The sequence below is a fragment of the Ascaphus truei genome, chromosome 3 (assembly GCF_040206685.1).
Source record: "Ascaphus truei isolate aAscTru1 chromosome 3, aAscTru1.hap1, whole genome shotgun sequence".
NCBI classification, from domain to species: domain Eukaryota; kingdom Metazoa; phylum Chordata; class Amphibia; order Anura; family Ascaphidae; genus Ascaphus; species Ascaphus truei.
Genome location: NC_134485.1, coordinates 132282185 through 132307594, shown reverse-complemented (window position 1 = coordinate 132307594; position 25410 = coordinate 132282185). Strand labels below are relative to the sequence as shown.

General features: G+C 39.3%; 19 non-coding genes across 19 annotated transcripts; all 19 read right to left on the bottom strand.

The window, feature by feature from the left end:
* Nucleotides 1-535: 535 nt before the first annotated feature.
* LOC142491737 (small nucleolar RNA U3) lies at nucleotides 536-752 on the bottom strand. The gene has a single exon (XR_012800493.1). It is a non-coding gene; the product is annotated as a small nucleolar RNA U3 (small nucleolar RNA).
* An 856-nt stretch (nucleotides 753-1608) lies between these two features.
* LOC142491720 (small nucleolar RNA U3) lies at nucleotides 1609-1825 on the bottom strand. Its single transcript, XR_012800479.1, has one exon. It is a non-coding gene; the product is annotated as a small nucleolar RNA U3 (small nucleolar RNA).
* Nucleotides 1826-2797: 972 nt separating this feature from the next.
* LOC142491722 (small nucleolar RNA U3) lies at nucleotides 2798-3014 on the bottom strand. Its single transcript, XR_012800481.1, has one exon. It is a non-coding gene; the product is annotated as a small nucleolar RNA U3 (small nucleolar RNA).
* An 865-nt stretch (nucleotides 3015-3879) lies between these two features.
* Nucleotides 3880-4096, bottom strand: LOC142491719 (small nucleolar RNA U3). The gene has a single exon (XR_012800478.1). It is a non-coding gene; the product is annotated as a small nucleolar RNA U3 (small nucleolar RNA).
* An 867-nt stretch (nucleotides 4097-4963) lies between these two features.
* LOC142491743 (small nucleolar RNA U3) lies at nucleotides 4964-5180 on the bottom strand. Its single transcript, XR_012800499.1, has one exon. It is a non-coding gene; the product is annotated as a small nucleolar RNA U3 (small nucleolar RNA).
* Nucleotides 5181-6038: 858 nt separating this feature from the next.
* LOC142491718 (small nucleolar RNA U3) lies at nucleotides 6039-6255 on the bottom strand. The gene has a single exon (XR_012800477.1). It is a non-coding gene; the product is annotated as a small nucleolar RNA U3 (small nucleolar RNA).
* An 861-nt stretch (nucleotides 6256-7116) lies between these two features.
* LOC142491730 (small nucleolar RNA U3) lies at nucleotides 7117-7333 on the bottom strand. Its single transcript, XR_012800488.1, has one exon. It is a non-coding gene; the product is annotated as a small nucleolar RNA U3 (small nucleolar RNA).
* Nucleotides 7334-8189: 856 nt separating this feature from the next.
* On the bottom strand, nucleotides 8190-8406 carry LOC142491729 (small nucleolar RNA U3). The gene has a single exon (XR_012800487.1). It is a non-coding gene; the product is annotated as a small nucleolar RNA U3 (small nucleolar RNA).
* Nucleotides 8407-9265: 859 nt separating this feature from the next.
* Nucleotides 9266-9482, bottom strand: LOC142491717 (small nucleolar RNA U3). Its single transcript, XR_012800476.1, has one exon. It is a non-coding gene; the product is annotated as a small nucleolar RNA U3 (small nucleolar RNA).
* A 3598-nt stretch (nucleotides 9483-13080) lies between these two features.
* Nucleotides 13081-13297, bottom strand: LOC142491751 (small nucleolar RNA U3). The gene has a single exon (XR_012800507.1). It is a non-coding gene; the product is annotated as a small nucleolar RNA U3 (small nucleolar RNA).
* Nucleotides 13298-14161: 864 nt separating this feature from the next.
* On the bottom strand, nucleotides 14162-14378 carry LOC142491716 (small nucleolar RNA U3). Its single transcript, XR_012800475.1, has one exon. It is a non-coding gene; the product is annotated as a small nucleolar RNA U3 (small nucleolar RNA).
* Nucleotides 14379-15245: 867 nt separating this feature from the next.
* Nucleotides 15246-15462, bottom strand: LOC142491721 (small nucleolar RNA U3). Its single transcript, XR_012800480.1, has one exon. It is a non-coding gene; the product is annotated as a small nucleolar RNA U3 (small nucleolar RNA).
* Nucleotides 15463-16327: 865 nt separating this feature from the next.
* On the bottom strand, nucleotides 16328-16544 carry LOC142491715 (small nucleolar RNA U3). Its single transcript, XR_012800474.1, has one exon. It is a non-coding gene; the product is annotated as a small nucleolar RNA U3 (small nucleolar RNA).
* Nucleotides 16545-17420: 876 nt separating this feature from the next.
* On the bottom strand, nucleotides 17421-17637 carry LOC142491728 (small nucleolar RNA U3). Its single transcript, XR_012800486.1, has one exon. It is a non-coding gene; the product is annotated as a small nucleolar RNA U3 (small nucleolar RNA).
* An 861-nt stretch (nucleotides 17638-18498) lies between these two features.
* LOC142491740 (small nucleolar RNA U3) lies at nucleotides 18499-18715 on the bottom strand. Its single transcript, XR_012800496.1, has one exon. It is a non-coding gene; the product is annotated as a small nucleolar RNA U3 (small nucleolar RNA).
* An 885-nt stretch (nucleotides 18716-19600) lies between these two features.
* Nucleotides 19601-19817, bottom strand: LOC142491727 (small nucleolar RNA U3). The gene has a single exon (XR_012800485.1). It is a non-coding gene; the product is annotated as a small nucleolar RNA U3 (small nucleolar RNA).
* Nucleotides 19818-20681: 864 nt separating this feature from the next.
* On the bottom strand, nucleotides 20682-20898 carry LOC142491714 (small nucleolar RNA U3). The gene has a single exon (XR_012800473.1). It is a non-coding gene; the product is annotated as a small nucleolar RNA U3 (small nucleolar RNA).
* Nucleotides 20899-21768: 870 nt separating this feature from the next.
* On the bottom strand, nucleotides 21769-21985 carry LOC142491713 (small nucleolar RNA U3). Its single transcript, XR_012800472.1, has one exon. It is a non-coding gene; the product is annotated as a small nucleolar RNA U3 (small nucleolar RNA).
* An 865-nt stretch (nucleotides 21986-22850) lies between these two features.
* On the bottom strand, nucleotides 22851-23067 carry LOC142491707 (small nucleolar RNA U3). Its single transcript, XR_012800467.1, has one exon. It is a non-coding gene; the product is annotated as a small nucleolar RNA U3 (small nucleolar RNA).
* Between the last annotated feature and the right edge of the window lie 2343 nt (nucleotides 23068-25410).

The following is a 25410-nucleotide window of genomic DNA, read 5'->3' as shown; positions in this document are numbered from 1 at the left end:
TCCTTTTCACATTCAACATTGCCTGAGTGAGTACCTTCTGTAATTTGCTCTACTGGCAAGGCCTCATCCTTTTCACCTTTCCCCACAATCCAGCGCACTCACCATAGAGACATTCTCCCACAACACCATCATCCACAAGTGCCTTTGTAAATCCACGCTTTTCTCAATAAAGAAAGAAAAAAAAAAACTTAAAAACTTGTTGTGCTTGTAAAAGGAACGAGTTGAACCTATCTGGGCTATTCATACCACACATGACTCGGGCCTCAGAATAGTATTTGATATTCCTATATGTTAATGTTAGTGATGCAAGTTACTAGAGACTGAAGAAACCTATGCATTCACTGCACCCAGTTGCTAATTTTAGCTAATGAGTGAGTATTGTGCTTTAAAATAGGTTTAAAAATGAATGTGCGCTCACAAATACATCTGTATTAAAAATATTTCTAGACTTAATAGAAAAGTCATATCAACAACAACAACAACAACAACATTACTCTTCTTTTGGTTTCTGTTTTTTACGTGCAATAAAGAACTAACCACTCAGCTTGTGTTCTCTCCCTCCAACTCTCCTTTGCAGGAGAGAGGAACAGTCATCAAAAGCAAACAGTAGCTGCATGAAAGCAACACTGTAAGCTCACTTCACGCTCAGGAGAAAACACTGAAGCGCTTCCTCGTGGGTTGTGAGTTTGGAAACTTTCGAGCACATTTCTCCAGTTTGGAACTATAGAAATGATCCCTGAAAGTATAGTCTTAACCAATTAATGCTGCAAAAAAAATGCACACAGTACGTGACCCTCTTTCAAGTTATAGTAAGTTTTTCCAAAAATGTTAATATGCTGGTGCTCAAAGGGTGAGAAACTTTCTCAAATACAGGGTAGTATAATTGTGATGCCAATATATTATCACAAAGTCTTTATTAAGGCTCTTATTGAAGTTATAAGCAAACTATCCTAGCAATTTGCACGTGTCTCACCCAGTAGCCAATAAGACTGAAGTTACCTCTCTGGCACTTTGGAAATGCGTGGCATGTACATGGTGAATAATGTTAGTGATGCAAGTTACTAGAGACTGAAGAAACCTATGCATTCTGCTTAGCCTGCAAGAAAGAAAACATCGAAACATTGTAGTATGTATAAAAGAAATACATATTTTGGAACTAAATTAACATTCAGGAAATGAATCACTCTGCTGAGCTACAAAACATAAATAGTTTAGAGTAGTCCCTTATTGTTGTTAAGTCTGAGGATCTGTATTAATACTGCACACAGTAATAAATATCTGTAAGAAAACAAGAAATTGTACTGATTTGAATAGAATTAAATACATGTTTACAATTAGAAACACAAGGCACATTGTTTCACCTTATCCAGTGTGCAAATCCAAATAATTGTATTTGATATTCCTATATGTTAATTCACTGCACCCAGTTGCTAATTCTAGCTAATGAGTGAGTATTGTGCTTTAAAATAGGTTTAAAAATGAATGTGCGCTCACAAATACATCTGTATTAAAAATATTTCTAGACTTAATAGAAAAGTCATATCAACAACAACAACAACAACATTACTCTTCTTTTGGTTTCTGTTTTTTACTTGCAATAAAGAACTAACCACTCAGCTTGTGTTCTCTCCCTCCAACTCTCCTTTGCAGGAGAGAGGAACAGTCATCAAAAGCAAACAGCAGCTGCATGAAAGCAACACTGTAAGCTCACTTCACGCTCAGGAGAAAACACTGAAGCTCTTCCTCGTGGGTTGTGAGTTTGGACACTTTCGAGCACATTTCTCCAGTTTGGAACTATAGAAATGATCCCTGAAAGTATAGTCTTAACCAATTAATGCTGCAAAGAAAATGCACACAGTACGTGACCCTCTTTCAAGTTATAGTAAGTTTTTCCAAAAATGTTAATATTCTGGTGCTCAAAGGGTGAGAAACTTTCTCAAATACAGGGTAGTATAATTGTGATGCCAATATGTTATCACAAAGTCTTTATTAAGGCTCTTATTGAAGTTATAAGCAAACTATCCTAGCAATTTGCATGTGTCTCGCCCAGTAGCCAATAAGACTGAAGTTACCTCTCTGGCACTTTGGAAATGCGTGGCATGTACATGGTGAATAATGTTAGTGATGCAAGTTACGAGAGACTGAAGAAACCTACAGTATGCATTCTGCTTAGCCTGCAAGAAAGAAAACATCGAAACATTGTAGTATGTATAAAAGAAATACATATTTTGGAACTAAATTAACATTCAGGAAATTAATCACTCTGCTGAGCTACAAAACATAAATAGTTTAGAGTAGTCCCTTATTGTTGTTAAGTCTGAGGATCTGTATTAATACTGCACACAGTAATAAATATCTGTAAGAAAACAAGAAATTGTACTGATTTGAATAGAATTAAATACATGTTTACAATTAGAAACACAAGGCACATTGTTTCACCTTATCCAGTGTGCAAATCCAAATAATTGTATTTGATATTCCTATATGTTAATTAACTGCACCCAGTTGCTAATTTTAGCTAATGAGTGAGTATTGTGCTTTAAAATAGGTTTAAAAATGAATGTGCGCTCACAAATACATCTGTATTAAAAATATTTCTAGACTTAATAGAAAAGTCATATCAACAACAACAACAACAACAACAACAACAACAACAACCACAACAACAACAACAACAACAACAACAACAACAACAACAACAACAACAACAACAACAACAACAACAACAACAACAACAACAACAACAACAACAACACTCTTCTTTTGGTTTCTGTTTTTTACTTGCAATAAAGAACTAACCACTCAGCTTGTGTTCTCTCCCTCCAACTCTCCTTTGCAGGAGAGAGGAACAGTCATCAAAAGCAAACAGCAGCTGCATGAAAGCAACACTGTAAGCTCACTTCACGCTCAGGAGAAAACACTGAAGCTCTTCCTCGTGGGTTGTGAGTTTGGACACTTTCAAGCACATTTCTCCAGTTTGGAACTATAGAAATGATCCCTGAAAGTATAGTCTTAACCAATTAATGCTGCAAAGAAAATGCACACAGTACGTGACCCTCTTTCAAGTTATAGTAAGTTTTTCCAAAAATGTTAATATTCTGGTGCTCAAAGGGTGAGAAACTTTCTCAAATACAGGGTAGTATAATTGTGATGCCAATATATTATCACAAAGTCTTTATTAAGGCTCTTATTGAAGTTATAAGCAAACTATCCTGGCAATTTGCATGTGTCTCGCCCAGTAGCCAATAAGACTGAAGTTACCTCTCTGGCACTTTGGAAATGCGTGGCATGTACATGGTGAATAATGTTAGTGATGCAAGTTACTAGAGACTGAAGAAACCTATGCATTCTGCTTAGCCTGCAAGAAAGAAAACATCGAAACATTGTAGTATGTATAAAAGAAATACATATTTTGGAACTAAATTAACATTCAGGAAATGAATCACTCTGCTGAGCTACAAAACATAAATAGTTTAGAGTAGTCCCTTATTGTTGTTAAGTCTGAGGATCTGTATTAATACTGCACACAGTAATAAATATCTGTAAGAAAACAAGAAATTGTACTGATTTGAATAGAATTAAATACATGTTTACAATTAGAAACACAAGGCACATTGTTTCACCTTATCCAGTGTGCAAATCCAAATAATTGTATTTGATATTCCTATATGTTAATTCACTGCACCCAGTTGCTAATTTTAGCTAATGAGTGAGTATTGTGCTTTAAAATAGGTTTAAAAATGAATGTGCGCTCACAAATACATCTGTATTAAAAATATTTCTAGACTTAATAGAAAAGTCATATCAACAACAACAACAAAAACAACAACAACAACACTCTTCTTTTGGTTTCTGTTTTTTACTTGCAATAAAGAACTAACCACTCAGCTTGTGTTCTCTCCCTCCAACTCTCCTTTGCAGGAGAGAGGAACAGTCATCAAAAGCAAACAGCAGCTGCATGAAAGCAACACTGTAAGCTCACTTCACGCTCAGGAGAAAACACTGAAGCTCTTCCTCGTGGGTTGTGAGTTTGGACACTTTCGAGCACATTTCTCCAGTTTGGAACTATAGAAATGATCCCTGAAAGTATAGTCTTAAGCAATTAATGCTGCAAAGAAAATGCACACAGTACGTGACCCTCTTTCAAGTTATAGTAAGTTTTTCCAAAAATGTTAATATTCTGGTGCTCAAAGGGTGAGAAACTTTCTCAAATACAGGGTAGTATAATTGTGATGCCAATATATTATCACAAAGTCTTTATTAAGGCTCTTATTGAAGTTATAAGCAAACTATCCTAGCAATTTGCATGTGTCTCGCCCAGTAGCCAATAAGACTGAAGTTACCTCTCTGGCACTTTGGAAATGCGTGGCATGTACATGGTGAATAATGTTAGTGATGCAAGTTACTAGAGACTGAAGAAACCTACAGTATGCATTCTGCTTAGCCTGCAAGAAAGAAAACATCGAAACATTGTAGTATGTATAAAAGAAATACATATTTTGGAACTAAATTAACATTCAGGAAAGGAATCACTCTGCTGAGCTTCAAAACATAAATAGTTTAGAGTAGTCCCTTATTGTTGTTAAGTCTGAGGATCTGTATTAATACTGCACACAGTAATAAATATCTGTAAGAAAACAAGAAAGTGTACTGATTTGAATAGAATTAAATACATGTTTACAATTAGAAACACAAGGCACATTGTTTCACCTTATCCAGTGTGCAAATCCAAATAATTGTATTTGATATTCCTATATGTTAATTCACTGCACCCAGTTGCTAATTTTAGCTAATGAGTGAGTATTGTGCTTTAAAATAGGTTTAAAAATGAATGTGCGCTCACAAATACATCTGTATTAAAAATATTTCTAGACTTAATAGAAAAGTCATATCAACAACAACAACAACAACAACAACAACACTCTTCTTTTGGTTTCTGTTTTTTACTTGCAATAAAGAACTAACCACTCAGCTTGTGTTCTCTCCCTCCAACTCTCCTTTGCAGGAGCGAGGAACAGTCATCAAAAGCAAACAGCAGCTGCATGAAAGCAACACTGTAAGCTCACTTCACGCTCAGGAGAAAACACTGAAGCTCTTCCTCGTGGGTTGTGAGTTTGGACACTTTCGAGCACATTTCTCCAATTTGGAACTATAGAAATGATCCCTGAAAGTATAGTCTTAAGCAATTAATGCTGCAAAGAAAATGCACACAGTACGTGACCCTCTTTCAAGTTATAGTAAGTTTTTCCAAAAATTTTAATATTCTGGTGCTCAAAGGGTGAGAAACTTTCTCAAATACAGGGTAGTATAATTGTGATGCCAATATGTTATCACAAAGTCTTTATTAAGGCTCTTATTGAAGTTATAAGCAAACTATCCTGGCAATTTGCATGTGTCTCGCCCAGTAGCCAATAAGACTGAAGTTACCTCTCTGGCACTTTGGAAATGCGTGGCATGTACAGTACATGGTGAATAATGTTAGTGATGCAAGTTACTAGAGACTGAAGAAACCTATGCATTCTGCTTAGCCTGCAAGAAAGAAAACATCGAAACATTGTAGTATGTATAAAAGAAATACATATTTTGGAACTAAATTAACATTCAGGAAATGAATCACTCTGCTGAGCTACAAAACATAAATAGTTTAGAGTAGTCCCTTATTGTTGTTAAGTCTGAGGATCTGTATTAATACTGCACACAGTAATAAATATCTGTAAGAAAACAAGAAATTGTACTGATTTGAATAGAATTAAATACATGTTTACAATTAGAAACACAAGGCACATTGTTTCACCTTATCCAGTGTGCAAATCCAAATAATTGTATTTGATATTCCTATATGTTAATTCACTGCACCCAGTTGCTAATTTTAGCTAATGAGTGAGTATTGTGCTTTAAAATAGGTTTAAAAATGAATGTGCGCTCACAAATACATCTGTATTAAAAATATTTCTAGACTTAATAGAAAAGTCATATCAACAACAACAACAACATTACTCTTCTTTTGGTTTCTGTTTTTTACTTGCAATAAAGAACTAACCACTCAGCTTGTGTTCTCTCCCTCCAACTCTCCTTTGCAGGAGAGAGGAACAGTCATCAAAAGCAAACAGCAGCTGCATGAAAGCAACACTGTAAGCTCACTTCACGCTCAGGAGAAAACACTGAAGCTCTTCCTCGTGGGTTGTGAGTTTGGACACTTTCGAGCACATTTCTCCAGTTTGGAACTATAGAAATGATCCCTGAAAGTATAGTCTTAAGCAATTAATGCTGCAAAGAAAATGCACACAGTACGTGACCCTCTTTCAAGTTATAGTAAGTTTTTCCAAAAATGTTAATATTCTGGTGCTCAAAGGGTGAGAAACTTTCTCAAATACAGGGTAGTATAATTGTGATGCCAATATATTATCACAAAGTCTTTATTAAGGCTCTTATTGAAGTTATAAGCAAACTATCCTAGCAATTTGCATGTGTCTCGCCCAGTAGCCAATAAGACTGAAGTTACCTCTCTGGCACTTTGGAAATGCGTGGCATGTACATGGTGAATAATGTTAGTGATGCAAGTTACTAGAGACTGAAGAAACCTACAGTATGCATTCTGCTTAGCCTGCAAGAAAGAAAACATCGAAACATTGTAGTATGTATAAAAGAAATACATATTTTGGAACTAAATTAACATTCAGGAAAGGAATCACTCTGCTGAGCTACAAAACATAAATAGTTTACAGTAGTCCCTTATTGTTGTTAAGTCTGAGGATCTGTATTAATACTGCACACAGTAATAAATATCTGTAAGAAAACAAGAAATTGTACTGATTTGAATGGAATTAAATACATGTTTACAATTAGAAACACAAGGCACATTGTTTCACCTTATCCAGTGTGCAAATCCAAATAATTGTATTTGATATTCCTATATGTTAATTCACTGCACCCAGTTGCTAATTTTAGCTAATGAGTGAGTATTGTGCTTTAAAATAGGTTTAAAAATGAATGTGCGCTCACAAATACATCTGTATTAAAAATATTTCTAGACTTAATAGAAAAGTCATATCAACAACAACAACAACAACAACACTCTTCTTTTGGTTTCTGTTTTTTACTTGCAATAAAGAACTAACCACTCAGCTTGTGTTCTCTCCCTCCAACTCTCCTTTGCAGGAGAGAGGAACAGTCATCAAAAGCAAACAGCAGCTGCATGAAAGCAACACTGTAAGCTCACTTCACGCTCAGGAGAAAACACTGAAGCTCTTCCTCGTGGGTTGTGAGTTTGGACACTTTCGAGCACATTTCTCCAATTTGGAACTATAGAAATGATCCCTGAAAGTATAGTCTTAAGCAATTAATGCTGCAAAGAAAATGCACACAGTACGTGACCCTCTTTCAAGTTATAGTAAGTTTTTCCAAAAATTTTAATATTCTGGTGCTCAAAGGGTGAGAAACTTTCTCAAATACAGGGTAGTATAATTGTGATGCCAATATGTTATCACAAAGTCTTTATTAAGGCTCTTATTGAAGTTATAAGCAAACTATCCTAGCAATTTGCATGTGTCTCGCCCAGTAGCCAATAAGACTGAAGTTACCTCTCTGGCACTTTGGAAATGCGTGGCATGTACATGGTGAATAATGTTAGTGATGCAAGTTACTAGAGACTGAAGAAACCTATGCATTCTGCTTAGCCTGCAAGAAAGAAAACATCGAAACATTGTAGTATGTATAAAAGAAATACATATTTTGGAACTAAATTAACATTCAGGAAAGGAATCACTCTGCTGAGCTACAAAACATAAATAGTTTAGAGTAGTCCCTTATTGTTGTTAAGTCTGAGGATCTGTATTAATACTGCACACAGTAATAAATATCTGTAAGAAAACAAGAAATTGTACTGATTTGAATAGAATTAAATACATGTTTACAATTAGAAACACAAGGCACATTGTTTCACCTTATCCAGTGTGCAAATCCAAATAATTGTATTTGATATTCCTATATGTTAATTCACTGCACCCAGTTGCTAATTTTAGCTAATGAGTGAGTATTGTGCTTTAAAATAGGTTTAAAAATGAATGTGCGCTCACAAATACATCTGTATTAAAAATATTTCTAGACTTAATAGAAAAGTCATATCAACAACAACAACAACAACAACACTCTTCTTTTGGTTTCTGTTTTTTACTTGCAATAAAGAACTAACCACTCAGCTTGTGTTCTCTCCCTCCAACTCTCCTTTGCAGGAGAGAGGAACAGTCATCAAAAGCAAACAGCAGCTGCATGAAAGCAACACTGTAAGCTCACTTCACGCTCAGGAGAAAACACTGAAGCTCTTCCTCGTGGGTTGTGAGTTTGGACACTTTCGAGCACATTTCTCCAATTTGGAACTATAGAAATGATCCCTGAAAGTATAGTCTTAAGCAATTAATGCTGCAAAGAAAATGCACACAGTACGTGACCCTCTTTCAAGTTATAGTAAGTTTTTCCAAAAATTTTAATATTCTGGTGCTCAAAGGGTGAGAAACTTTCTCAAATACAGGGTAGTATAATTGTGATGCCAATATGTTATCACAAAGTCTTTATTAAGGCTCTTATTGAAGTTATAAGCAAACTATCCTGGCAATTTGCATGTGTCTCGCCCAGTAGCCAATAAGACTGAAGTTACCTCTCTGGCACTTTGGAAATGCGTGGCATGTACATGGTGAATAATGTTAGTGATGCAAGTTACTAGAGACTGAAGAAACCTATGCATTCTGCTTAGCCTGCAAGAAAGAAAACATCGAAACATTGTAGTATGTATAAAAGAAATACATATTTTGGAACTAAATTAACATTCAGGAAATGAATCACTCTGCTGAGCTACAAAACATAAATAGTTTAGAGAAGTCCCTTATTGTTGTTAAGTCTGAGGATCTGTATTAATACTGCACACAGTAATAAATATCTGTAAGAAAACAAGAAATTGTACTGATTTGAATAGAATTAAATACATGTTTACAATTAGAAACACAAGGCACATTGTTTCACCTTATCCAGTGTGCAAATCCAAATAATTGTATTTGATATTCCTATATGTTAATTCACTGCACCCAGTTGCTAATTTTAGCTAATGAGTGAGTATTGTGCTTTAAAATAGGTTTAAAAATGAATGTGCGCTCACAAATACATCTGTATTAAAAATATTTCTAGACTTAATAGAAAAGTCATATCAACAACAACAACAACAACAACAACACTCTTCTTTTGGTTTCTGTTTTTTACTTGCAATAAAGAACTAACCACTCAGCTTGTGTTCTCTCCCTCCAACTCTCCTTTGCAGGAGAGAGGAACAGTCATCAAAAGCAAACAGCAGCTGCATGAAAGCAACACTGTAAGCTCACTTCACGCTCAGGAGAAAACACTGAAGCTCTTCCTCGTGGGTTGTGAGTTTGGACACTTTCGAGCACATTTCTCCAGTTTGGAACTATAGAAATGATCCCTGAAAGTATAGTCTTAAGCAATTAATGCTGCAAAGAAAATGCACACAGTACGTGACCCTCTTTCAAGTTATAGTAAGTTTTTCCAAAAATGTTAATATTCTGGTGCTCAAAGGGTGAGAAACTTTCTCAAATACAGGGTAGTATAATTGTGATGCCAATATATTATCACAAAGTCTTTATTAAGGCTCTTATTGAAGTTATAAGCAAACTATCCTAGCAATTTGCATGTGTCTCGCCCAGTAGCCAATAAGACTGAAGTTACCTCTCTGGCACTTTGGAAATGCGTGGCATGTACATGGTGAATAATGTTAGTGATGCAAGTTACTAGAGACTGAAGAAACCTATGCATTCTGCTTAGCCTGCAAGAAAGAAAACATCGAAACATTGTAGTATGTACTAGCTGAGAGACCCGGCGTTGCCCGGGATGTAATGTTCCCGTTCCTCTCTCTCCTCCCCCCTCTCTCTGTTTGTCCCCCATTCACATCAATCCAGTCCCCCCCTCCCTCCCTCCTTTACAGCTTCATGTAGCGTGTGTGCGTCAGTCACTGTGTGTTTGCTCGCGCGTCAGTGAGTCTGAGGCAGAAACACAAACACACACAGACTGACTGACGCACACACAGTCAGTGTGTGCCTCAGTCAGTGTGTGCGTGCGTCAGTCAGGCTTTGTGTGCGCGTCAGTCAGTGTGTGCGTGCGTGCGTGCGGCAGTCAGTCAGTGTGTGCGCGCGGGGCGTCAAAGGCAGGGGGGGGCGTCAAAGGCAGGGGGGGGCGTCAAAGGGAGGGGGGGGGCGTCAAAGGGAGGGGGGGGGCGTCAAAGGGAGGGGGGGGGCGTCAAAGGGAGGGGGGGGGGCGTCAAAGGGAGGGCGTCAAAGGGAGGGGGGGGCGTCAAAGGGAGGGGGGGGGGCGTCAAAGGGAGGGGGGGGCGTCAAAGGGAGGGGGGGGCGTCAAAGGGAGGGGGGGGCGTCAAAGGGAGGGGGGGGGCGTCAAAGGGAGGGGGGGGCGTCAAAGGGAGGGGGGGGCGCGTCAAAGGGAGGGGGGGCGCGTCAAAGGGAGAGGGGGGGGCGTCAAAGGGAGGGGGGGGGGCGTCAAAGGGAGGGGGGGGCGTCAAAGGGAGGGGGGGCATCAAAGGGAGGGGGGGGGGCGTCAAAGGGAGGGGGGGGGCGCCTCAAAGGCATGGATTCCTCCCCCTGCATTTCCTGCAGTGGACAGGAGGGGGGGGGGCAGTGGACAGGAGGGGGGGGGGCAGTGGACAGGAGGGGGGGGGGGGCAGTGGACAGGAGGGGGGGGGCAGTGGACAGGAGGGGGGGGCAGTGGACAGGAGGGGGGGGCAGTGGACAGGAGGGAGGGGGCAGTGGACAGGAGGGGGGGGCAGTGGACAGGAGGGGGGGGCAGTGGACAGGAGGGGGGGGCAGTGGACAGGAGGGAGGGGGCAGTGGACAGGAGGGGGGGGGGCAGTGGACAGGAGGGGGGGGGGCAGTGGACAGGAGGGGGGGGGGCAGTGGACAGGAGGGGGGGGGCAGTGGACAGGAGGGGGGGGGGAAGTGGACAGGAGGGGGGGGGGCAGTGGACAGGAGGGGGGGGGGCAGTGGACAGGAGGGGGGGGGGCAGTGGACAGGAGGGGGGGGGCAGTGGACAGGAGGGGGGGGGCAGTGGACAGGAGGGGGGGGCAGTGGACAGGAGGGGGGGGGCAGTGGACAGGAGGGGGGGGGCAGTGGACAGGAGGGGGGGGGCAGTGGACAGGAGGGAGGGGGCAGTGGACAGGAGGGGGGGGGGGCAGTGGACAGGAGGGAGGGGGCAGTGGACAGGAGGGGGGGGCAGTGGACAGGAGGGGGGGGCAGTGGACAGGAGGGGGGACAGGAGGGGGGACGCAGTGGACAGGAGGGGGGACGCAGTGGACAGGAGGGGGGGGCAGTGGACAGGAGGGGGGGCAGTGGACAGGAGGGGGGGGCAGTGGACAGGAGGGGGGGGCAGTGGACAGGAGGGGGGCAGTGGACAGGAGGGGGGGGCAGTGGACAGGAGGGGGGGGCAGTGGACAGGAGGGGGGGCAGTGGACAGGAGGGGGGGGGGCAGTGGACAGGAGGGGGGGGCAGTGGACAGGAGGGGGGACGCAGTGGACAGGAGGGGGGACGCAGTGGACAGGAGGGGGGGGCAGTGGACAGGAGGGGGGGCAGTGGATAGGAGGGGGGGGCAGTGGACAGTGACACACACACACACACACACACACACACACACACACACACACCTCAGTTGATGCGCCCTTTCTTTAGTTCCGTTTGGCGCCGGAGGTGGGGAGCGACACCTACCTGTACTTCCGGGCGCCGCCACCGTCTGACTCGGCGCCGCGAGGGAGGAAGGGGGTCCGCCATCTTACGCGCCGCGTGGCAGCTGCGGGAAGCGAGGTGATTTGGAGCGGGGAGAGGTGATTTGGAGCGGGGAGAGGTGATTTGGAGCGGGGAGAGGTGATGCCGCTGGGGAGGGGGGAGAGGTGATGCCGCTGGGGAGGGGGAAGAGGTGATGCCGCTGGGGAGGGGGAAGAGGTGATGCCGCTGGGGAGGGGGAAGAGGTGATGCCGCTGGGGAGGGGGAAGAGGTGATGCCGCTGGGGAGGGGGAAGAGGTGATGCCGCTGGTGAGGGGGAAGAGGTGATGCCGCTGGTGAGGGGGAAGAGGTGATGCCGCTGGTGAGGGGGAAGAGGTGATGCCGCTGGGGAGGGGGAAGAGGTGATGCCGCTGGGGAGGGGGAAGAGGTGATGCCGCTGGGGAGGGGGAAAAGGTGATTTGGAGAGGGGAGAGAGGTGTGTGTGTGTGTGTGTGTGTGTGTGTGTGTGTGTGTGTGTGTGTGTGTGTGTGTGTGTGTGTGTGTGTGTGTGTGTGTGTGTGTGTGTGTGTGTGTGTGTGTGTGTGTGTTAGTTAGTTATTTTTTTGGACCTTTGGCCCGTCACTCCGCCTCAGGCCAATGAGAGGTGTGGGGGGCGGGCCAAGGGGGTGGTGTGAGTGTGTGAGGCCAATGAGAGGTGTGCGGGGGCGGGCGGGCCAAGGGACCAATGAGATTGCCGCTAGGGACACCGGACATCCAGCAGGCAGGCATGCAGGCAGGCAGGCAAACATACAGTGCTTTCACTAATATAGTATAAGATAAAAGAAATACATATTTTGGAACTAAATTAACATTCAGGAAATGAATCACTCTTCTGAGCTACAAAACATAAATAGTTTAGAGTAGTCCCTTATTGTTGTTAAGTCTGAGGATCTGTATTAATACTGCACACAGTAATAAATATCTGTAAGAAAACAAGAAATTGTACTGATTTGAATAGAATTAAATACATGTTTACAATTAGAAACACAAGGCACATTGTTTCACCTTATCCAGTGTGCAAATCCAAATAATTGTATTTGATATTCCTATATGTTAATTCACTGCACCCAGTTGCTAATTTTAGCTAATGAGTGAGTATTGTGCTTTAAAATAGGTTTAAAAATGAATGTGCGCTCACAAATACATCTGTATTAAAAATATTTCTAGACTTAATAGAAAAGTCATATCAACAACAACAACAACAACAACAACAACACTCTTCTTTTGGTTTCTGTTTTTTACTTGCAATAAAGAACTAACCACTCAGCTTGTGTTCTCTCCCTCCAACTCTCCTTTGCAGGAGAGAGGAACAGTCATCAAAAGCAAACAGCAGCTGCATGAAAGCAACACTGTAAGCTCACTTCACGCTCAGGAGAAAACACTGAAGCTCTTCCTCATGGGTTGTGAGTTTGGACACTTTCGAGCACATTTCTCCAATTTGGAACTATAGAAATGATATCTGAAAGTATAGTCTTAAGCAATTAATGCTGCAAAGAAAATGCACACAGTACGTGACCCTCTTTCAAGTTATAGTAAGTTTTTCCAAAAATGTTAATATTCTGGTGCTCAAAGGGTGAGAAACTTTCTCAAATACAGGGTAGTATAATTGTGATGCCAATATATTATCACAAAGTCTTTATTAAGGCTCTTATTGAAGTTATAAGCAAACTATCCTAGCAATTTGCATGTGTCTCGCCCAGTAGCCAATAAGACTGAAGTTACCTCTCTGGCACTTTGGAAATGCGTGGCATGTACATGGTGAATAATGTTAGTGATGCAAGTTACTAGAGACTGAAGAAACCTACAGTATGCATTCTGCTTAGCCTGCAAGAAAGAAAACATCGAAACATTGTAGTATGTATAAAAGAAATACATATTTTGGAACTAAATTAACATTCAGGAAATGAATCACTCTGCTGAGCTACAAAACATAAATAGTTTAGAGTAGTCCCTTATTGTTGTTAAGTCTGAGGATCTGTATTAATACTGCACACAGTAATAAATATCTGTAAGAAAACAAGAAATTGTACTGATTTGAATAGAATTAAATACATGTTTACAATTAGAAACACAAGGCACATTGTTTCACCTTATCCAGTGTGCAAATCCAAATAATTGTATTTGATATTCCTATATGTTAATTCACTGCACCCAGTTGCTAATTTTAGCTAATGAGTGAGTATTGTGCTTTAAAATAGGTTTAAAAATGAATGTGCGCTCACAAATACATCTGTATTAAAAATATTTCTAGACTTAATAGAAAAGTCATATGAACAACAACAACAACAACAACAACACTCTTCTTTTGGTTTCTGTTTTTTACTTGCAATAAAGAACTAACCACTCAGCTTGTGTTCTCTCCCTCCAACTCTCCTTTGCAGGAGAGAGGAACAGTCATCAAAAGCAAACAGCAGCTGCATGAAAGCAACACTGTAAGCTCACTTCACGCTCAGGAGAAAACACTGAAGCTCTTCCTCGTGGGTTGTGAGTTTGGACACTTTCGAGCACATTTCTCCAGTTTGGAACTATAGAAATGATCCCTGAAAGTATAGTCTTAAGCAATTAATGCTGCAAAGAAAATGCACACAGTACGTGACCCTCTTTCAAGTTATAGTAAGTTTTTCCAAAAATGTTAATATTCTGGTGCTCAAAGGGTGAGAAACTTTCTCAAATACAGGGTAGTATAATTGTGATGCCAATATATTATCACAAAGTCTTTATTAAGGCTCTTATTGAAGTTATAAGCAAACTATCCTAGCAATTTGCATGTGTCTCGCCCAGTAGCCAATAAGACTGAAGTTACCTCTCTGGCACTTTGGAAATGCGTGGCATGTACATGGTGAATAATGTTAGTGATGCAAGTTACTAGAGACTGAAGAAACCTACAGTATGCATTCTGCTTAGCCTGCAAGAAAGAAAACATCGAAACATTGTAGTATGTATAAAAGAAATACATATTTTGGAACTAAATTAACATTCAGGAAAGGAATCACTCTGCTGAGCTACAAAACATAAATAGTTTAGAGTAGTCCCTTATTGTTGTTAAGTCTGAGGATCTGTATTAATACTGCACACAGTAATAAATATCTGTAAGAAAACAAGAAATTGTACTGATTTGAATAGAATTAAATACATGTTTACAATTAGAAACACAAGGCACATTGTTTCACCTTATCCAGTGTGCAAATCCAAATAATTGTATTTGATATTCCTATATGTTAATTCACTGCACCCAGTTGCTAATTTTAGCTAATGAGTGAGTATTGTGCTTTAAAATAGGTTTAAAAATGAATGTGCGCTCACAAATACATCTGTATTAAAAATATTTCTAGACTTAATAGAAAAGTCATATCAACAACAACAACAACAACAACAACAACACTCTTCTTTTGGTTTCTGTTTTTTACTTGCAATAAAGAACTAACCACTCAGCTTGTGTTCTCTCCCTCCAACTCTCCTTTGCAGGAGAGAGGAACAGTCATCAAAAGCAAACAGCAGCTGCATGAAAGCAACACTGTAAGCTCACTTCACGCTCAGGAGAAAACACTGAAGCTCTTCCTCGTGGGTTGTGAGTTTGGACACTTTCAAGCACATTTCTCCAGTTTGGAACTATAGAAATGATCCCTGAAAGTATAGTCTTAACCAATTAATGCTGCAAAGAAAATGCACACAGTACGTGACCCTCTTTCAAGTTATAGTAAGTTTTTCCAAAAATGTTAATATTCTGGTGCTCAAAGGGTGAGAAACTTTCTCAAATACAGGGTAGTATAATTGTGATGCCAATATATTATCACAAAGTCTTTATTAAGGCTCTTATTGAAGTTATAAGCAAACTATCCTGGCAATTTGCATGTGTCTCGCCCAGTAGCCAATAAGACTGAAGTTACCTCTCTGGCACTTTGGAAATGCGTGGCATGTACATGGTGAATAATGTTAGTGATGCAAGTTACTAGAGACTGAAGAAACCTATGCATTCTGCTTAGCCTGCAAGAAAGAAAACATCGAAACATTGTAGTATGTATAAAAGAAATACATATTTTGGAACTAAATTAACATTCAGGAAATGAATCACTCTGCTGAGTTACAAAACATAAATAGTTTAGAGTAGTCCCTTATTGTTGTTAAGTCTGAGGATCTGTATTAATACTGCACACAGTAATAAATATCTGTAAGAAAACAAGAAATTGTACTGATTTGAATAGAATTAAATACATGTTTACAATTAGAAACACAAGGCACATTGTTTCACCTTATCCAGTGTGCAAATCCAAATAATTGTATTTGATATTCCTATATGTTAATTCACTGCACCCAGTTGCTAATTTTAGCTAATGAGTGAGTATTGTGCTTTAAAATAGGTTTAAAAATGAATGTGCGCTCACAAATACATCTGTATTAAAAATATTTCTAGACTTAATAGAAAAGTCATATCAACAACAACAACAAAAACAACAACAACAACACTCTTCTTTTGGTTTCTGTTTTTTACTTGCAATAAAGAACTAACCACTCAGCTTGTGTTCTCTCCCTCCAACTCTCCTTTGCAGGAGAGAGGAACAGTCATCAAAAGCAAACAGCAGCTGCATGAAAGCAACACTGTAAGCTCACTTCACGCTCAGGAGAAAACACTGAAGCTCTTCCTCGTGGGTTGTGAGTTTGGACACTTTCGAGCACATTTCTCCAGTTTGGAACTATAGAAATGATCCCTGAAAGTATAGTCTTAAGCAATTAATGCTGCAAAGAAAATGCACACAGTACGTGACCCTCTTTCAAGTTATAGTAAGTTTTTCCAAAAATGTTAATATTCTGGTGCTCAAAGGGTGAGAAACTTTCTCAAATACAGGGTAGTATAATTGTGATGCCAATATATTATCACAAAGTCTTTATTAAGGCTCTTATTGAAGTTATAAGCAAACTATCCTAGCAATTTGCATGTGTCTCGCCCAGTAGCCAATAAGACTGAAGTTACCTCTCTGGCACTTTGGAAATGCGTGGCATGTACATGGTGAATAATGTTAGTGATGCAAGTTACTAGAGACTGAAGAAACCTACAGTATGCATTCTGCTTAGCCTGCAAGAAAGAAAACATCGAAACATTGTAGTATGTATAAAAGAAATACATATTTTGGAACTAAATTAACATTCAGGAAATGAATCACTCTGCTGAGCTACAAAACATAAATAGTTTAGAGTAGTCCCTTATTGTTGTTAAGTCTGAGGATCTGTATTAATACTGCACACAGTAATAAATATCTGTAAGAAAACAAGAAATTGTACTGATTTGAATAGAATTAAATACATGTTTACAATTAGAAACACAAGGCACATTGTTTCACCTTATCCAGTGTGCAAATCCAAATAATTGTATTTGATATTCCTATATGTTAATTCACTGCACCCAGTTGCTAATTTTAGCTAATGAGTGAGTATTGTGCTTTAAAATAGGTTTAAAAATGAATGTGCGCTCACAAATACATCTGTATTAAAAATATTTCTAGACTTAATAGAAAAGTCATATCAACAACAACAACAACAACAACAACAACAACAACAACACTCTTCTTTTGGTTTCTGTTTTTTACTTGCAATAAAGAACTAACCACTCAGCTTGTGTTCTCTCCCTCCAACTCTCCTTTGCAGGAGAGAGGAACAGTCATCAAAAGCAAACAGCAGCTGCATGAAAGCAACACTGTAAGCTCACTTCACGCTCAGGAGAAAACACTGAAGCTCTTCCTCGTGGGTTGTGAGTTTGGACACTTTCGAGCACATTTCTCCAATTTGGAACTATAGAAATGATCCCTGAAAGTATAGTCTTAAGCAATTAATGCTGCAAAGAAAATGCACACAGTACGTGACCCTCTTTCAAGTTATAGTAAGTTTTTCCAAAAATGTTAATATTCTGGTGCTCAAAGGGTGAGAAACTTTCTCAAATACAGGGTAGTATAATTGTGATGCCAATATATTATCACAAAGTCTTTATTAACGCTCTTATTGAAGTTATAAGCAAACTATCCTAGCAATTTGCATGTGTCTCGCCCAGTAGCCAATAAGACTGAAGTTACCTCTCTGGCACTTTGGAAATGCGTGGCATGTACATGGTGAATAATGTTAGTGATGCAAGTTACTAGAGACTGAAGAAACCTACAGTATGCATTCTGCTTAGCCTGCAAGAAAGAAAACATCGAAACATTGTAGTATGTATAAAAGAAATACATATTTTGGAACTAAATTAACATTCAGGAAATGAATCACTCTGCTGAGCTACAAAACATAAATAGTTTAGAGTAGTCCCTTATTGTTGTTAAGTCTGAGGATCTGTATTAATACTGCACACAGTAATAAATATCTGTAAGAAAACAAGAAATTGTACTGATTTGAATAGAATTAAATACATGTTTACAATTAGAAACACAAGGCACATTGTTTCACCTTATCCAGTGTGCAAATCCAAATAATTGTATTTGATATTCCTATATGTTAATTCACTGCACCCAGTTGCTAATTTTAGCTAATGAGTGAGTATTGTGCTTTAAAATAGGTTTAAAAATGAATGTGCGCTCACAAATACATCTGTATTAAAAATATTTCTAGACTTAATAGAAAAGTCATATCAACAACAACAACAACAACAACACTCTTCTTTTGGTTTCTGTTTTTTACTTGCAATAAAGAACTAACCACTCAGCTTGTGTTCTCTCCCTCCAACTCTCCTTTGCAGGAGAGAGGAACAGTCATCAAAAGCAAACAGCAGCTGCATGAAAGCAACACTGTAAGCTCACTTCACGCTCAGGAGAAAACACTGAAGCTCTTCCTCATGGGTTGTGAGTTTGGACACTTTCGAGCACATTTCTCCAATTTGGAACTATAGAAATGATCCCTGAAAGTATAGTCTTAAGCAATTAATGCTGCAAAGAAAATGCACACAGTACGTGACCCTCTTTCAAGTTATAGTAAGTTTTTCCAAAAATGTTAATATTCTGGTGCTCAAAGGGTGAGAAACTTTCTCAAATACAGGGTAGTATAATTGTGATGCCAATATATTATCACAAAGTCTTTATTAAGGCTCTTATTGAAGTTATAAGCAAACTATCCTAGCAATTTGCATGTGTCTCGCCCAGTAGCCAATAAGACTGAAGTTACCTCTCTGGCACTTTGGAAATGCGTGGCATGTACATGGTGAATAATGTTAGTGATGCAAGTTACTAGAGACTGAAGAAACCTACAGTATGCATTCTGCTTAGCCTGCAAGAAAGAAAACATCGAAACATTGTAGTATGTATAAAAGAAATACATATTTTGGAACTAAATTAACATTCAGGAAATGAATCACTCTGCTGAGCTACAAAACATAAATAGTTTAGAGTAGTCCCTTATTGTTGTTAAGTCTGAGGATCTGTATTAATACTGCACACAGTAATAAATATCTGTAAGAAAACAAGAAATTGTACTGATTTGAATAGAATTAAATACATGTTTACAATTAGAAACACAAGGCACATTGTTTCACCTTATCCAGTGTGCAAATCCAAATAATTGTATTTGATATTCCTATATGTTAATTCACTGCACCCAGTTGCTAATTTTAGCTAATGAGTGAGTATTGTGCTTTAAAATAGGTTTAAAAATGAATGTGCGCTCACAAATACATCTGTATTAAAAATATTTCTAGACTTAATAGAAAAGTCATATCAACAACAACAACAACAACAACAACAACAACAACAACAACAACAACACTCTTCTTTTGGTTTCTGTTTTTTACTTGCAATAAAGAACTAACCACTCAGCTTGTGTTCTCTCCCTCCAACTCTCCTTTGCAGGAGAGAGGAACAGTCATCAAAAGCAAACAGCAGCTGCATGAAAGCAACACTGTAAGCTCACTTCACGCTCAGGAGAAAACACTGAAGCTCTTCCTCGTGGGTTGTGAGTTTGGACACTTTCGAGCACATTTCTCCAATTTGGAACTATAGAAATGATCCCTGAAAGTATAGTCTTAAGCAATTAATGCTGCAAAGAAAATGCACACAGTACGTGACCCTCTTTCAAGTTATAGTAAGTTTTTCCAAAAATGTTAATATTCTGGTGCTCAAAGGGTGAGAAACTTTCTCAAATACAGGGTAGTATAATTGTGATGCCAATATATTATCACAAAGTCTTTATTAAGGCTCTTATTGAAGTTATAAGCAAACTATCCTAGCAATTTGCATGTGTCTCGCCCAGTAGCCAATAAGACTGAAGTTACCTCTCTGGCACTTTGGAAATGCGTGGCATGTACATGGTGAATAATGTTAGTGATGCAAGTTACTAGAGACTGAAGAAACCTACAGTATGCATTCTGCTTAGCCTGCAAGAAAGAAAACATCGAAACATTGTAGTATGTATAAAAGAAATACATATTTTGGAACTAAATTAACATTCAGGAAAGGAATCACTCTGCTGAGCTACAAAACATAAATAGTTTAGAGTAGTCCCTTATTGTTGTTAAGTCTGAGGATCTGTATTAATACTGCACACAGTAATAAATATCTGTAAGAAAACAAGAAATTGTACTGATTTGAATAGAATTAAATACATGTTTACAATTAGAAACACAAGGCACATTGTTTCACCTTATCCAGTGTGCAAATCCAAATAATTGTATTTGATATTCCTATATGTTAATTCACTGCACCCAGTTGCTAATTTTAGCTAATGAGTGAGTATTGTGCTTTAAAATAGGTTTAAAAATGAATGTGCGCTCACAAATACATCTGTATTAAAAATATTTCTAGACTTAATAGAAAAGTCATATCAACAACAACAACAACAACAACAACACTCTTCTTTTGGTTTCTGTTTTTTACTTGCAATAAAGAACTAACCACTCAGCTTGTGTTCTCTCCCTCCAACTCTCCTTTGCAGGAGAGAGGAACAGTCATCAAAAGCAAACAGCAGCTGCATGAAAGCAACACTGTAAGCTCACTTCACGCTCAGGAGAAAACACTGAAGCTCTTCCTCGTGGGTTGTGAGTTTGGACACTTTCGAGCACATTTCTCCAGTTTGGAACTATAGAAATGATCCCTGAAAGTATAGTCTTAACCAATTAATGCTGCAAAGAAAATGCACACAGTACGTGACCCTCTTTCAAGTTATAGTAAGTTTTTCCAAAAATGTTAATATTCTGGTGCTCAAAGGGTGAGAAACTTTCTCAAATACAGGGTAGTATAATTGTGATGCCAATATGTTATCACAAAGTCTTTATTAAGGCTCTTATTGAAGTTATAAGCAAACTATCCTAGCAATTTGCATGTGTCTCGCCCAGTAGCCAATAAGACTGAAGTTACCTCTCTGGCACTTTGGAAATGCGTGGCATGTACATGGTGAATAATGTTAGTGATGCAAGTTACGAGAGACTGAAGAAACCTACAGTATGCATTCTGCTTAGCCTGCAAGAAAGAAAACATCGAAACATTGTAGTATGTATAAAAGAAATACATATTTTGGAACTAAATTAACATTCAGGAAATTAATCACTCTGCTGAGCTACAAAACATAAATAGTTTAGAGTAGTCCCTTATTGTTGTTAAGTCTGAGGATCTGTATTAATACTGCACACAGTAATAAATATCTGTAAGAAAACAAGAAATTGTACTGATTTGAATAGAATTAAATACATGTTTACAATTAGAAACACAAGGCACATTGTTTCACCTTATCCAGTGTGCAAATCCAAATAATTGTATTTGATATTCCTCTATGTTAATTCACTGCACCCAGTTGCTAATTTTAGCTAATGAGTGAGTATTGTGCTTTAAAATAGGTTTAAAAATGAATGTGCGCTCACAAATACATCTGTATTAAAAATATTTCTAGACTTAATAGAAAAGTCATATCAACAACAACAACAACAACAACAACAACAACAACCTTCTTTTGGTTTCTGTTTTTTACTTGCAATAAAGAACTAACCACTCAGCTTGTGTTCTCTCCCTCCAACTCTCCTTTGCAGGAGAGAGGAACAGTCATCAAAAGCAAACAGCAGCTGCATGAAAGCAACACTGTAAGCTCACTTCACGCTCAGGAGAAAACACTGAAGCTCTTCCTCGTGGGTTGTGAGTTTGGACACTTTCGAGCACATTTCTCCAGTTTGGAACTATAGAAATGATCCCTGAAAGTATAGTCTTAACCAATTAATGCTGCAAAGAAAATGCACACAGTACGTGACCCTCTTTCAAGTTATAGTAAGTTTTTCCAAAAATGTTAATATTCTGGTGCTCAAAGGGTGAGAAACTTTCTCAAATACAGGGTAGTATAATTGTGATGCCAATATGTTATCACAAAGTCTTTATTAAGGCTCTTATTGAAGTTATAAGCAAACTATCCTGGCAATTTGCATGTGTCTCGCCCAGTAGCCAATAAGACTGAAGTTACCTCTCTGGCACTTTGGAAATGCGTGGCATGTACATGGTGAATAATGTTAGTGATGCAAGTTACTAGAGACTGAAGAAACCTATGCATTCTGCTTAGCCTGCAAGAAAGAAAACATCGAAACATTGTAGTATGTATAAAAGAAATACATATTTTGGAACTAAATTAACATTCAGGAAATGAATCACTCTGCTGAGCTACAAAACATAAATAGTTTAGAGAAGTCCCTTATTGTTGTTAAGTCTGAGGATCTGTATTAATACTGCACACAGTAATAAATATCTGTAAGAAAACAAGAAATTGTACTGATTTGAATAGAATTAAATACATGTTTACAATTAGAAACACAAGGCACATTGTTTCACCTTATCCAGTGTGCAAATCCAAATAATAGTATTTGATATTCCTATATGTTAATTCACTGCACCCAGTTGCTAATTTTAGCTAATGAGTGAGTATTGTGCTTTAAAATAGGTTTAAAAATGAATGTGCGCTCACAAATACATCTGTATTAAAAATATTTCTAGACTTAATAGAAAAGTCATATCAACAACAACAACAACAACAACAACAACATTACTCTTCTTTTGTTTTCTGTTTTTTACTTGCAATAAAGAACTAACCACTCAGCTTGTGTTCTCTCCCTCCAACTCTCCTTTGCAGGAGAGAGGAACAGTCATCAAAAGCAAACAGCAGCTGCATGAAAGCAACACTGTAAGCTCACTTCACGCTCAGGAGAAAACACTGAAGCTCTTCCTCGTGGGTTGTGAGTTTGGACACTTTTGAGCACATTTCTCCAGTTTGGAACTATAGAAATGATCCCTGAAAGTATAGTCTTAACCAATTAATGCTGCAAAGAAAATGCCCACAGTACGTGACCCTCTTTCAAGTTATAGTAAGTTTTTCCAAAAATGTTAATATTCTGGTGCTCAAAGGGTGAGACACTTTCTCAAATACAGGGTAGTATAAGTGTGATGCCAATATATTATCACAAAGTCTTTATTAAGGCTCTTATTGAAGTTATAAGCAAACTATCCTAGCAATTTGCATGTGTCTCGCCCAGTAGCCAATAAGACTGAAGTTACCTCTCTGGCACTTTGGAAATGCGTGGCATGTACATGGTGAATAATGTTAGTGATGCAAGTTACTAGAGACTGAAGAAACCTATGCATTCTGCTTAGCCTGCAAGAAGAAAACATCGAAACATTGTAGTATGTATAAAAGAAATGCATATTTTGGAACTAAATTAACATTCAGGAAATGAATCACTCTGCTGAGCTACAAAACATAAATAGTTTACAGTAGTCCCTAATTCTTCTAAGTCCCTCGGGAAGAGTGAAAGACGCGCACGTTCATTTTCAGAGCTCCTAGACCTTCCTATAAGAAGTTAGCCAAAAAGTAGCTTCGAAAAACGCTTAGGTTAAGTTTCAGAGTTGCTTCTAATGTACCGAAGCTGGACTTAGACATAATTTCACTCTCACAACATTATGGCTGGTTGGAGACAGTGCGAACCACAAGTACCGGGTTCATGGTTCTGGGCGTATACTGGGGGGACGGGGGGGACTCCCATTAACCGCTGACTATACCGGGGATACGCTTATCACAATGCCTTTCTGGTCTGTGCTGAAGCAGGGCATTCTGGCAGCCAAATGGCTTGACCTATATTAGTGAGCCTGGTTACCCCCTCTCGGAACAACAGACTTAGAAATCGCCAGCTCATATACAGTGCATAAAATATATTTATATATATATACCCTTATACACCATTTTAATAAAAAATATCACAAAATTCTTCTAAGTCCCTCGGTAAGAGTGAAAGACGCGCACGTTCATTTTCAGAGCTCCTAGACATTCCTATAAGAAGTTAGCCAAAAAGTAGCTTCGAAAAACGCTTAGGTTAAGTTTCAGAGTTGCTTCTAATGTACCAAAGCTGGACTTAGACATAATTTCACTCTCACAACATTATGGCTGGTTGGAGACAGTCCGAACCACAAGTACCGGGTCCATGGTTCTGGGCGTATAATGGGGCGACGGGGACGACTCCCATTAACCCCTGACTATACCGGGGATACGCTTATCACAATGGCTTTCTGGTCTGTGCTGAAGCAGGGCATTCTGGCAGCCAAGTGGCTTGACCTTTATTAGTGTGCCTTGTTACCCCCTCTCGGAACTACAAACTTAGAAATCGCCAGCTCATATACAGTGCATAAAATATATTTATATATATACCCTTATACACCATTTTAATAAAAAATATCACAAAATTCTTCTAAGTCCCTCGGGAAGAGTGAAAGACGCGCACGTTCATTTTCAGAGCTCCTAGACCTTCCTATAAGAAGTTAGCCAAAAAGTAGCTTAGAAAAATGCTTAGGTTAAGTTTCAGAGTTGCTTCTAATGTACCAAAGCTGTAATTTCACTCTCACAACATTATGGCTGGTTGGAGACAGTCCGAACCACAAGTACCGGGTCCATGGTTCTGGCGTACACTGGGGGGACGGGGACGACTCCCATTAACCCCTGACTATACCGGGGATACGCTTATCACAATGCCTTTCTGGTCTGTGCTGAAGCAGGGCATTCTGGCAGCCAAGTAGCTTGACCTTTTTTAGTGAGCCTGGTTACCCCCTCTCGGAACTACAGACTTAGAAATCGCCAGCTCATATACAGTGCATAAAATATATTTATATATATACCCTTATACACCATTTTAATAAAAAATATCACAAAATTCTTCTAAGTCCCTCGGGAAGAGTGAAAGACGCGCACGTTCATTTTCAGAGCTCCTAGACCTTCCTATAAGAAGTTAGCCAAAAAGTAGCTTCGAAAAACGCTTAGGTTAAGTTTCAGAGTTGCTTCTAATGTACCAAAGCTGGACTTAGACATAATTTCACTCTCACAACATTATGGCTGGTTGGAGACAGTCCGAACCACAAGTACCGGGTCCATGGTTCTGGGCGTATACTGGGGGGACGGGGGGGATTCCCATTAACCCCTGACTATACCGGGGATACGCTTATCACAATGCCTTTCTGGTCTTTGCTGAAGCAGGGCATTCTGGCAGCCAAGTGGCTTGACCTTTATTAGTGAGCCTGGTTACCCCCTCTCGGAACCACAGACTTAGAAATCGCCAGCTCATATACAGTGCATAAAATATATTTATATATATACCCTTATACACCAT